This window comes from Bubalus kerabau, chromosome 21, assembly GCF_029407905.1.
Source record: "Bubalus kerabau isolate K-KA32 ecotype Philippines breed swamp buffalo chromosome 21, PCC_UOA_SB_1v2, whole genome shotgun sequence".
Taxonomy (NCBI): domain Eukaryota; kingdom Metazoa; phylum Chordata; class Mammalia; order Artiodactyla; family Bovidae; genus Bubalus; species Bubalus kerabau.
This window is the reverse complement of record NC_073644.1, coordinates 61,083,990-61,097,040: the sequence shown is the minus strand read 5'-3', so window position 1 is coordinate 61,097,040 and position 13,051 is coordinate 61,083,990. Positions and strand designations below refer to the sequence as shown.

At 48.3% G+C, this 13,051-nt stretch overlaps 1 protein-coding gene across 9 annotated transcripts in view; it reads right to left on the bottom strand.

The window, feature by feature from the left end:
• The window catches only part of ZNF532 (zinc finger protein 532), a 130,290-nt gene that overhangs the window by 88,525 nt on the left and 28,714 nt on the right, over positions 1-13,051 (bottom strand). Inside the window, exon 1 of one of the 9 annotated variants that reach the window (XM_055559447.1) lies at positions 3,823-4,167. The exons of the other annotated variants lie outside the window; for them this stretch is intronic. The gene's annotated coding sequence lies outside the window, so the exon portion shown is untranslated. Of the gene's footprint in view, positions 1-3,822; positions 4,168-13,051 lie in introns of those variants that run through there. 9 annotated transcript variants of the gene reach the window in all.

Sequence of the window (13,051 nt, the reverse complement as noted above, 5' to 3'; positions counted from 1 at the left end):
GGATCTCCTATCATACCACCGTGGCCCATAAACGCAGGACAAGGATGGAGCCACAGCAAATCCCATCAATGTTCTGACGGCTTTCCTGAAGGATGAGGGTGTTTGCAGCCTTTCGTAGCTGACCCACGGTCCCGCGGAGACAGTGCCACGGTTCCGCCCCACACAATCTCTGCCCTCTCTGCCTTCCCTCCACGCAGGAGACGCACAGGCCAAGCCCTTTCAACAGAAACAACCACTTCACAGGTCAGCTGGGTCTGCAAGCAGTTCTGACACATGAAGTCCCATGTGCTTCGGTCCATGTATACAATGTATACGTGTATACATATGTAAAAATGTATGTATGTGTAAAAACGTATGTATGTGTAAAAATGTATACAGCTTCCTAATTACTTGGTTTCTGAAAGCTGTTAGCTTACTCCACAGTGGGAAAAGAAGCACTGATGTCTAAGAGTAATGAGAAATTTCTCATTATTCTTTTTTTTTTCCCTTTGAAGTACAGAATTAGAAACTGCTGATTCAATAGCCGGGAATAACCCATTTGCTCTCAGTTTACTGAGAAGCATTCCTTAAGACTTTCTATGTAATGAACACTACAGAGACGATAGGGCAAGAACCCCATAATTTCATCCAGCAGCAGCAGAACCTTGAGTTCCTCTGCATGACTTCTGCTGCAGAAACAGCATCTGAGGGCTTCCCTGGGGGCTCAGACAGTAAAGAATCCGCCTGCAATGCAGGAGACCTGGGTTCAACCCCTGGGTCAGGAAGATCCCTTGGAGGAGGGCGTGGCAACCCACTCCAGTGTTCTTGCCTGGAGAATCCCATGGACAGAGGAGCCCGGAGGGCTACAGTCCACGGGGTCGCCGAGTCGGACACAACTGACCGACTAACACACACACAAATAGCACCCTACTTCCTGTCTCTTTACCCCCAACTCAGAGACCCTCCAGCCAACACAACCTCTTAGGTTCACAATCTCTATGTGAACATCATTACAGCTCCGTTAGAATCACTCTTAACTCGAATGCTCAGGTAGCATCTTTCAAAGAGCTTTACTCATCCAACAGGCTGCCATTTACTTAAAATGCCTCTCTTTCTTTCCTGGGGTTTTAAAACATTTTTCTTATCAGAGTAGTATATGCTAATACTCATTAAAAAAAAGTATAAGCAAGTGAAAGTAAAAGTCTCCAGGAGACCCACTGGATCACTAATAACATTTGACATACAGACTTCTAAATGCATACATAACCATAAATATATAAATACACATATATAATTTTAACAAAATACGCTTTTTTTTTTTACATTCGACAATGTATCAGACATCTTCCCATGTCTATACATGTTTCCATCATGTCACAGACATACGTCCATGCTAATTCTATGCATACATCTGTTCAGGGGTACCCTGTTAAATATAGACTTTGATCTATTCCAAAAAGATTTTGCCAAAGCAAGAACTGCAAAAGAAACCTTTCTTCAAGAATTCTTGCCAAAATAAGAACACTTCAAAAAATAACCTTTAAGATATACAGTGCTGAGTTTCACCCATTTGCTTTAAAATTCTAAAGATAATATTTTTAACTCATGTGAGAAAGTAAAAGATAAGGGAGATAGAGACATTAAAATAATCTACTCTTAAACCATAATCCTTATGTTCACCATGTCTCAAAGAACAATTTCTGTCATTCCATCCATCAGGAGACTACCCTTGACTTCATGGTAACCTAGGCTTGCCTATGGATAGTTTAGTCATTAAGCTCAGTCATGTTCCACTCTTTGCGACCCCATGGACTGCAGCCCACAAGGCTCCTCTGTCCATGGGATTCTCCAGGCAAGAATACTGGAGTGGGTTGCCATGCCCTTCTCCAGGGGATCTTCCCGATCCAGGGATAAGCACCCATATTTAGGCATGTGCCTGATATTTTAGTAATCTTTTACTTTCACTTTCCTAAAGGATCTTAGCCTGAAGGAAATCTCCAAGAAGTCAACTCCTTTTTCCCAAGACCAGGAAAGTAGGAACTGAGGAGTTCACCAAGCCTCAGGAGAGAGGGCAAGCTGGTACAGGCTGGCACTTAAAATCCTATCATGCCGGCATGAGACAGAAAATGGTATGGTGAACAATAAAAAGGGCTGGTCACAAAGACAGAATGAGGCAGCTGGTCAACTTCCTAAGGTACCTTTAGTCAGACTTGGTATAGACAAATTCATATTTTAAGTAAAAAGTCTTAAAGATGTATGCAAGACATAGACCAAAATCAAACTAGAAGAGAACTTTAAAACCCCACTTATAAAGCAGAATCCCGTTTTATCTGGTGATTTTTAAAATATCCGTTAAGTACAGAGGTTCCAGGTCCCTCTAAAAAGAAAAGGAGCTGTTTACCTATGAGGAGGGAGAGGTCCCAGGAAAAAGGAGGAAAGAGGAGGAGGAGAAAAAAAGGGCTGAACCGAGAAACAGACGCAGAGCAAGGGAACAGGACGTGTGCACGAACACAGGACGGGGGCTGGCAGGAATATTTAGAGTATACTTTAAGTATGAAGGACATGTTAAAGTTCTCAAAAGAGACAAGGAGAGGGAGAGAAGAATTCCTTTATGTTAATTCAGAGTCCTGGAGATTTTAGCAAGCAGATTACCAGGTACAGTTAAAGGTCAAAAAAAAATAAATAACTAGAAGTCATTAAAAAGAGGTAATAACCACTCCTGTGGTGAAAAATCGCAGGGAAGCATGTGGACGCCCGAGGCACAGGGCCGTGCGGATGAGCTCCACTGCGCGACGCTGAGGAGGGCTGGGAGCTGCTCTCCTGCAGCGCCCGCCCCAGGCTGCAGAAAGGCTCTTTCAGGTTAAACGTGCAGGTTTATGAGATGTTGTTCTCAATCACTGCATTTAATAGAAAAAATTAAAAAACAGGTATGAAAATAAAAGCAATATGGAGAAAAGGGAAAAGAAAGACACAGCTTGCTGGATGGAAGGTCCACCCTTACAGGCAACCCTTCTTTCTACAAGACACTGGCCTAGACACAGGGAGCCCGGGAGTTGATCCACCTCCGCCTCCGTTCACAGCTTTCAGCTCTAAGTGCCGTCTAAGTGCTCGGGAAGAAGGAAGCAAACATCAAGGAAAGCAAATACGGTTCACAACAGGCTAAAGACGAAGAGAGGAGGGAAGAGTCTGAATCAGATAACCATCGAAAAAGGAAAAAAACTCAAGATGAAGATATTCTATTTCATATACACAAAATTAGAAAGTAAGTGATATTAAGCCATGACAGGATACATTACAAGTGGTTCTTTCCTTTCAAAGGAGTCAACTGATTCAATATTTGACTTCATTTGCAGTTTGCTAAAATGGCCCAAAAGGCCCTCATTTTCCACATCTTCCTTTATTAATGAGTCCCCAGGAATTTTATCCTGGGTCTGCCTGCAGAAAATTAAATAGCCTATGAAGACGGTGTTTTTATTATTCAAGCGACTATATTCCTTTAAAATGCTCATCACTCAGAGCCTCAGCCCTGAAAACCCTCTGTGGAAGTCAGGGTCCGCCTCTCTCCGTGTTCTGTTTAGCCGGGGACAGGACATCCATAGAAAGGCAACCAGAAGGGCAGAGTAGTTAGGAAATAATTTCTGAAAGCGAAGCGTGAGAAGATCAAAGGAAATGGACAAAAAGGTCGACCACGGAGGGCTCCTTTCCTTTCAAAGCCTCTACTCCCTCAGAGGATGGTCAATTTGCATGTCCTGTCCCTTCTCCCGGGGGGGGACTCCTGGAGAAAGCAGCCTTCACCAGGGCCCTCTGTCACTTCCTCAGGAAGTGGGAGGAACCACCGCTCACCCTGGCTCCGCGTGGTCCTGGGATCTGGGAATGGACAGTCTCCCCACGACCGGCACGTCCCCGGGGCCGAGTCTGCTGCGTGCTCGGGCCTGGGGCCCTGCAGAGCCTCGTGGGCTTGGCTGAGCGCCTGGGGGGAGGGGACAGGGGGGACCAGTCCACGTCCCTCTTTGGCACCAGCTCACCTCCTGGACACACAGCGAGGGAGACTGTGTCGGGGAGGGTGCTGGGACTCCCCGTGACTGAACCTGCCGCAGACTGTACCCAAATTAAGCAACTCCCGTCAATCCACATGACCAATGTTTTCTTTCCCTTGCTTGAGAGTCAAAAATAGAACTGTGCTGACTTGCCGTGAGTGCTAATAAGGTTCTAGAAGGGTGGGAATATCTACTTACTGAATATACAAAGCTTCCAAAAATACCTGCCCCCGTGTTTTTCTTTAGAAAGCAGAATGCAAATTTAAAGGGTAGGGCTGCTTCGGATTAGCATTTCAAAATGATGGCTCTCCGGGGAAAAACCTGAAGGCAGAAGTCAGGGCTAACCAGATACCAAGCGCTGGTTCAGAAGAGCCAGCTCAGGTCTGTCCAGACCACGGTGCGCAGGAGTAAGCCGCCTAACCGGCTGACCAAACCCGCTTATCAGAAGTCGGTCATCTGGTCTTTCTGAGGCCTGGCCTTCATTTCTCCTCCAGGAATGCCTCTGGGCACCAGGTCATCTCCCAGGCTGACCATCTCTACAGCTATCTGGTGCAAAGTAAACAGGTGCTCAGGGCAAGTGCTTGCCTGGACACCCCCAAAATTGAATGAAAGAAAACCTTCTGCTAAGAAGATTACGCACCATGAGATTCTCTCCAACAGCGCTCTCACAAACCAAGAAATTTTTTAAAGTCCAGAGGAAAAACCTGCTCTTTCCTTAGTTACTCCCAAGGAAAAAACGGGCAAGAATCCTAGTTGCTATACCTGGAAGACAAGTCACTGATTTCAAGGCACAGGCACAAGGTTTTAAACCAAAGGAATAAATCTTCCCAAGTGAGAAGCATCTGCATGAAAATGTCTGGGGCAGAGATATTTGTAAATATAGCAAAACACTGGAAAACATGGAAATGTACATCAGCAGGAAAATGATCCCATCAACTGTGGTACCTCTTTTTAATTGCAGTACAAAAATCCCATGGATGGAGGAGCCTGGTGGGCTGCAGTCCATGGGGTTGCGAAGAGTCGGACACGACTGAGCGACTTCACTTTCACTTTCATGAATTGGAGAAGAAAATGGCAACCCACTCCAGTGTTCTTGCCTGGAGAATCCCAGGGGCGAGGGAGCCTGGTGGGCTGCTGTCTATGGGGCTGCACAGAGTCGGACACGACTGAAGTGACTTAGCAGCAGCAGCACACACATAATGTGAAGTCTACCACCTTAGACATTTTGAAATGTACAGTTGAACAGTGTTAAGTAGTGCTTCTCTGGGGGTCCAGTGGTTAAGAATCCGTCTTGCAATGCAGGAGACACTGGTTCAATACCTGGTCTGGGAAGATCCCACGTGTCACAGGGCAACTAAGTCCGCAAGCCACAGTCACTAAGCCCTTCCTGCACTCACCGCAGAGCCCGGACTCTGCAACAAAAGCCAATGAGACCAGAAGCGTGCTCTCCGCAACTAGAGAAAGACCACGCGCAGGAATAAAGACCCAGCGCAGCCATAAATAAATCAAACTTTATTAAAAATAGTGTGAAGTATGTTCACACCGTTGACAGTACGCTCTTTTTAATTGGGGGGGGGGGGGGGAATCGGGTCCTAAAACAATATATAAACTACATTAAAACTAAAAAGAAAAAAATAAGCCTATTGCATTTTACATGATATGTAAAACAAGCATACTGCATTTTATACATTTATACATAAATATGTAAAATTTATAGATAGGGAAAATTCACAGAAAGGCTTAGGATTCACACTAAACATCCTGACACTTGAATCCAGAAAGGGCAGGGGATAGAAGGTAGGGACACAAGGTTTTTCAAAGTTCATCCACCTAAGCACTTTCAAGATCACCTATCTACGGGGAAGTAGATGAAAGTTTAAATTTCCTATGAACTCAAGGGCAGTCAGCATCACCAGCCTTGGCAATTCTGTCAAAGGTCCTTTGGCAAGAGCTCTGTTTCCCACTGGGTGCACCACATTCTTTTAACTACAAGGCCCCTGTGCCAGCAGTTCACTAATATGTCAATGAGTTTATAAAAGTACTGAAAGGGTCTGGGCTAAATCTGTCACCCTTAATAAACTTCAGGAAAACTCATTACAGCCTCTGCTCGGAGTGAGTTATTCAAAGAGCTTCAATGATGAGAAAGCAAGGGGAAAAAAGCCTAAATTTCTTTGCTATTAGTTGGATATAAAATATTCAAGTTTGGTGGATTTCAGTATTTCAAAACTAAGAAATCACGTACATACCCATGTCTAAAATCAAAGGATCCCCGTTTAAGAGAAAAACTCACGAAGGCCTTCGAAGCATTCATTTGGCATTTTATAAATGCCACACTTTTCAGTAACATCTCTATAATTCCAGCTTGAAGCAAAGTATAGATTTTCTACATCAGACGTGATACTTTGACTACAGACAAGAGAACCTCAAAGCATGTTTCGTTTGTCACCTGAATAAACCGTCTAGATTTTTGTACAAAAATCCTACATCCACTACAGAAGTTTGCCCCTGAAATGCTCCCATCAAACCAGCCACTTTGCTTTTTGCTGTTTCGTATTCATTTTAACCAGAAACTTTTTCAAATACTAAACTTAAAACTATTGGCATAGATTTTTGAGAATCACAGCCTCAGAAAACATGAAGGGGAGCGCTGGGAGCTGACAGAACCTCACTCTTTTCAGGGAAGTTACAATCCAGCCACACGTGCTAGAAATCTTTCTTTCAGAATCTTTACAACCCAAGTTTCAGAGCATTGTCCTCGCAACAAGGTTCTGAGTCGGTGGTTCTCAACAGGAGTGATTTTGCTCCTCCTCCATGGCTACAGAAATTTAGCAATGTCCAGAGACATTTCTGGCTGGCACAACCTCAAGTGTGGTGAGGGGTGGCTCCTGGCATTCAGCGGGGTAGGAAGTAAGCGGCCAGAGACGCTAAGCATCCTATACTGCAAGGGACAGCCCCCAACGAACGGCCCGGCCCTTAAGCTCGCTAGTGCTGAGGCTGAAAAGCCCTGCTCTCCGGGAACGGACTTTCCCCTTGTTACCTGTTCTCCCACCAGGACCTAACCCTCCTAAGAACACAATAAAGCGGCTGGGGACCTGCCGGTGGGCCGGTGGCTGACACTGTGCTCGCAGTGCAGGAGGCCTGGGTTGACCCCTGGTCGGGGAACCAGCTCCCACATGCTGCACTGAAGCCTGAAGACCCCGTGTGCCACCGCTAGGGCCTGGCGGAGCCAAACAAACAAACGTAAAAAGACAAACCGTGAGCCTGCTCCCCTTGGGCGTCCCCCAGCCTGGGGAGGGCGGCCCCTCCAGCGCCCCGCCCCTTCCTCCCCCAACCCCTGAGGAAGCCTGTAGACCAAGGGCTGCCACGGGCTGATCACAGCTGGTCCGGAATTCCAAAATGAGCATTGCCTTGTCTCGCTAGACACCAAACTCACCTGAGGCAGTTTTAGATTTCTGAAACGTAGGGCTTTCATCTATAAGACATGACTAAGAGCATCCCCCAGGGTAATCGTTCACAACAAGTCTACTGACTTTTAAAAGTAAACTCACTTAAAAGTTCTCTTCCTGGAGTAGAGAAAAACCAGAGCGCACACACACGAGGAGAATGAAGGGTATCACGCTGTCCAACACTAGGTTACAGTAAAAGGAGAAGAAGCTCTCGGTATTTCTCACGAGGTCCCCCTGCATTTGCACTCATTTCACCAATCAAGAGCTTGGAATAATGGTCACGCAGGAATGCTCCTGTTACACAATTTTCCACCAAATAGGGGAAAGCAGGGATTCTACAGTTTAGGGATTTGGGGAAGTGCTGGATTAAACACATAAACACACATCTTTCTTCTCCCAAGGCTTCTCTGAACTTTTAAGTGCTGATGTGAATTTCTAGGGTGAAACTTAATCATGGGGATCCAATGTCCAAGCTGGAAGCATTGCCCAAGCTTATTGGATGCTGGACGCTTTCAGAGTGAGACGTCTCTGGGGCTTATTTGAAACCAAGTTTAATCAAATCTTGCAGTTTCAAGAGGTCAGTTACATTTCTGGAGCTTTCCTGATGGATCAAACGATAGGTTCGATCCCTGGACTGGCATGATCCCCGGGAGGAGGGCATGGCAACCCACTGCAGTATTCTTGCCTGGAGAATCCCATGCACAGCGAAGCCTGGTGGGCTACAGTCCATGGGGGTTACACAGAGTTAGACACGACTGACCGACTTGGCACGCACACACGTGATTTAATAATGAGCATCCTTTACTTAACTGCCCTCCTGCAGAAAAGCAGCCCAGCAAGGTCTTCTAGGCAGCACAACAGAGGCAGAACAGAAATTTCCCATCCTCAACGACCTGAAACCAAGGCAGAGTGTAACCAAAGAAGGGACAGCTAAATCAAACACCAACAGAGGCCAACGGTACCTACTGCCCAAGATTAGCAGGAAAAGAATTGTTTTTAAAAAAGCTATGAGTCATCTAAATCAAAACCAGCCAAGCCTAATCAGTATTACTACTCAAGTGCTAAACTATGTGTTTCAACTTTCCCCAAATTAATGCTAGACAGCCGAACCAGACTCGCATTTTGCCAAATGGACAGACGTGCATGAGGGACCTGAAACGTTCACACACTCACCTCACACAGACACACACAGACACACACACACACATCTCTACCTAGGCGCACCCTCAGACACACACCCCTCTCTCACACACACACACCCCCCCCACCTATGAGCACCCTCAGACACACACACACTCACCTCAGACACACACACCCCCCTACCTATGAGCACCCTCACACACACAAACACACCTCTCACACACACACACACGCCTACCTATAAGCACCCTCAGACATACACCACACACCTCTCTCTCACACACACACCCTCTATGAGCACCCTCAGACACACACACTCACTCACCTCACACACACAACACTCACCCCTCTCTCACACACACACCGCTACCTAGGAGCACCCTCATACACACACACTCACCTCACACACACACTCACCTCACACACATACACACACACTCTCACCTCACACACACACACCCCTCTCACACACACACCCCCCACCTATGAGCACCCTCACACACACACTCACCTCAGACACACACACACCCCTATGAGCACCCTCAGACACAAACACACCTCTCACACACACACACACCTCTCTCACACACACACACGCCTACCTATGAGCACCCTCAGACACACACCACACACCTCTCTCTCACACACACACCCATGAGCACCCTGACACACATACTCACTCACCTCACACACACAACACACCCCTCTCTCTCTCACAAACACACCCCTACCTAGGAGCACCCTCAGACACATACACACACTCACCTCACATACATACACACACTCTCACCTCACACACACACACCTCTCACACATACACCCCTACCTAGGAGCACCCTTAGACACACACACACACACACACTGGCCTCACACACATACACACACACACACCCCTCTCTCTCACCTCACACACACACACCTCTACCCATGAAGCACTCTAAGACACACACACACTCACCTCACACACACACACTCACCTCACACACACACACCTCTCTCTCATAGACACACACCCCTACCTATGAGTACCCTCAGACACACACATACATGCTCACCTCACACACACACACCTCTCACAGACATACCCTATGAGCACCCTCAGACACACACACACACTCACACTCACCTCACACACACACTCACCTCACACACACACTCACCTCACACACACACTCACCTCACACACACACATCTCTCTCACACACAATCTCTCTCACACACACACACACCCCTACCCATGAGCACCTTCAGACACACACACACTCACACACCTCTCTCACAGACACACCCCTACCTATGAGCACCCTCAGACACACACACACACTCATCTCACACACACACACTCACCTCAGACACACACACCTCACACACACACTCACCTCACACACACACTCACCTCACACACACACACCTCTCTCACACACACACCCCCACCCATAAGCACCCGCGGACACGCAGTGACGCGCCCAGGGGAGCCCCTGACACTAGCCTGGCCAACTCCCCCGGCCCTCTGGCCAGTCTTCACAGCAGGCGCTGTGTGATTATGGAGCAAACACTGATAGCTAAACGTACTGTTTTCGTGACCTTTGAGTAAACAGAAAACACAGATTGAATCTCCACACTCAAGAGCTCCTACACCTTGGCTGCTAAGCTGAAGCGCGTGAGGCCACGGCCATCAGGTCCAGAAGACCCGGGTGTGAACGCAGCCCCGACGCCGGCCGCTCGGCTTCGCACGTCCGCTCCCTCTGGGGGCGAGGAGCGCCCCGGGCCTGGCGCGGGCGAAGGCACCAGCTTGTCAGCGCTGCTGCGAGTCCGAAAGACTCAGAAATCCAAAGTGGCTAGAGACACCCTTTCCCAAAGTGACCGACTCACCCGTCAGCTGTCTTCCTCCCAACTCGGGTTGAGTCACTTCCTGCCTTAAACTGTGTCCCCGCCTGAAGACGCTTCCCCGAGTCCTCGGCATGGACTTCCTTCCCCAGCCAAGCCCTACCTTGGATCTCCTACCTTGGATCTTCTCTCTCTTTCTGTAAAGCTTCATCCCTCTATTTTTTTTCAAAATTTCACGCAAAGTTTATCTTTACTGGAACCTCTACTTCCTCACAATGTTTCTTTGTTTGCATATTTCCTCCTGTCTCTACCTCCAGAAGCCAAGTGAGTATATCAGAAAACAATAGTGTCAAAACCTTTAGGACACAAATTCAGTTCACTTACAGGTAAGCTATTTTCTGACGATAATGAATCACGGCAAAGCTCTTCCAAAGGGCTCTCCCACGAGCACAGAGAGCCTGCACGTCTCCCAGGTCCTGTAGCCCTGTACTTTTTTACTTTCTGAAAAAAATATTTGGCTGCACCCAATGGCAACCCACTCCTGTGTTCTTGCCTGGAGAATCCCAGGGACGGGGAGCCTGGTGGGCTGCTGTCTGTGGGGTCGCACAGAGTCGGACACGACTGAAGCGACTTAGCAGCAAGGAGGTATGTGGGACTCTAGGTCTTCCCTGCCCAGGGACTGGACCCGCGCCCCCTGCATTGGAAAGTGGGTTCTTAACCACTGCACCCCCGGGATGCCCTTCCTGCCCTCTCACACACCCATCGGTCTGTGGGCCACGCTCTGCTGGTTCTGGCCAGACTCCCTGGACGGGGGACCGGTCATCTGTGCGTTGCCGTCTAATGTTCTCTCTGCCCAGCTAGTCTTTGACCCTGACTCTTGGCAGGCTCCAGGAGGACCTCTGACTTACCACCCCACTACATATCCTGAACTCATCCCCAGCTCAGATTAATACCCGTGGTTCCAACCCTTTTCTCCAGCGCAGGCCCCACGGCCACGCCTGCCCTGAATGCCCAGTCTTGTCCCTGCTCCTCTCACAGCAATGTGAAGCCACAGCTGACGCACCAGGACACACACTCTCCCCACCCCAAACAGGGATTCAGCTCAAAACCGGGAGCTGACGGATTTAACCAACAAGTAATAAGCCAGATGCAACGTGCTGGATTCACGTGCCGTAGCACTCTCAGACTCCCAATGTCCAGTAAGATCTAAAACTCAACCAGAGTTTCTGTGCAATGGCAGGCTTTACTGGTATCTCATGTGGCAGTGAAAGTCACTCAGTCATGTCTGACTCTTTGCGACCCCATCGACTATAGAGTCCATGGAATTCTCCAGGCCAGAATACTGGAGTGGGTAACCTTTCCCTTCTCCAAAGGATCTTCCCAACCCAGGGATCAAACCCAGGTCTCCCACAATGCAGGCGGTTTCTTTACCAACTGAGCTATCAAGGATGCCCAGGAATCTCATGTAACAGACACCATTTTATCCTTACAACTAATTTAATCCATTTCCAAATTTTAAAACATGCCAACTACAGTTCTGTGGTCTCTTACAGTTCAAACACGTAATTCACCAAATTCCTTACTGGAACTCAATTTCTCCTTTGGCTCAGGCCTGGGATTGAGCTTCCCCAAGACATCTGGATCCAAGGCCTCCAGAGTGTGTGCCTTCGTGTGCACTAGACAAGCAGGTGGTGTTGATTAGCCATTCTTCATCACCACCCTGTGAGGAGGCTCATTAGGGCTCCCATTCTAAGGGAAAGTCACAAGTCACCCGACTCCCTGTCAGGCATGGAGGCAGAAACGGCGGCCGCTAACAGCTCTGAGTCCTCCCCTCCCATCAGATCCCACGTCTCCGAACCAAACGTGGCAGTTATTCCTGTCTATGGCTGCTACTTAGTCAGTCAGTTGTGTCCAACTCTTTGCGACCCCATGGACTGTAGCCCACCAGGCTCCACCGTCCATGGGATTTCCCAGGCAGGAATGCTGCAGTGGGTTGCCACTTCCTGCTCCAGGGGATCTTCCAGACCCAGGGCTGGAACCTGCACTGGCAGGAGGCTTCTTTAGCACTGAGCCCCCAGGGAAGCCCTGTGGTTACTCTCACATGTTGACTTGCTGACACTGTTTATCACAGTGACTCCAAACAGGTACCCCTGCCATGGATCTCCTGGACAGCATTCTGATAGTAAAGCTCTCTCTGTCTCATCAGTCAAGGGACCAAGGTAGTAAAGCTTCAGTAACACAGCTTATGTGGGAACAAGAATACACTGAGTATCCAGGCAGATCCTGCATACCCAGAAACCAGTGCTCATGCCAGGCTGGGCATCCATGACCCAACAATGAGGGCTGACCCCAAATGCCCTCACTGGCATCACATGCAAAGCGACAGTGAGTTCCCGCAGTCGGGCAAGGCTTGGAGCATCAGATGACTCGGAGCAGAGACAGAGGATCTGAAACCAAGGGCACACTACAGACCCCTGCTACTACTCCATGCAGTCTAAGGACCAGCAGACCACCATCGCCTGGGAGCTGGTCAGAAATACAGGATCCCAGGCCCATACCAGCCCTAGTGAACCATTATCTGCATTTTAACAAGATCCCCGGCGTGATCTGTATGCCACTAGT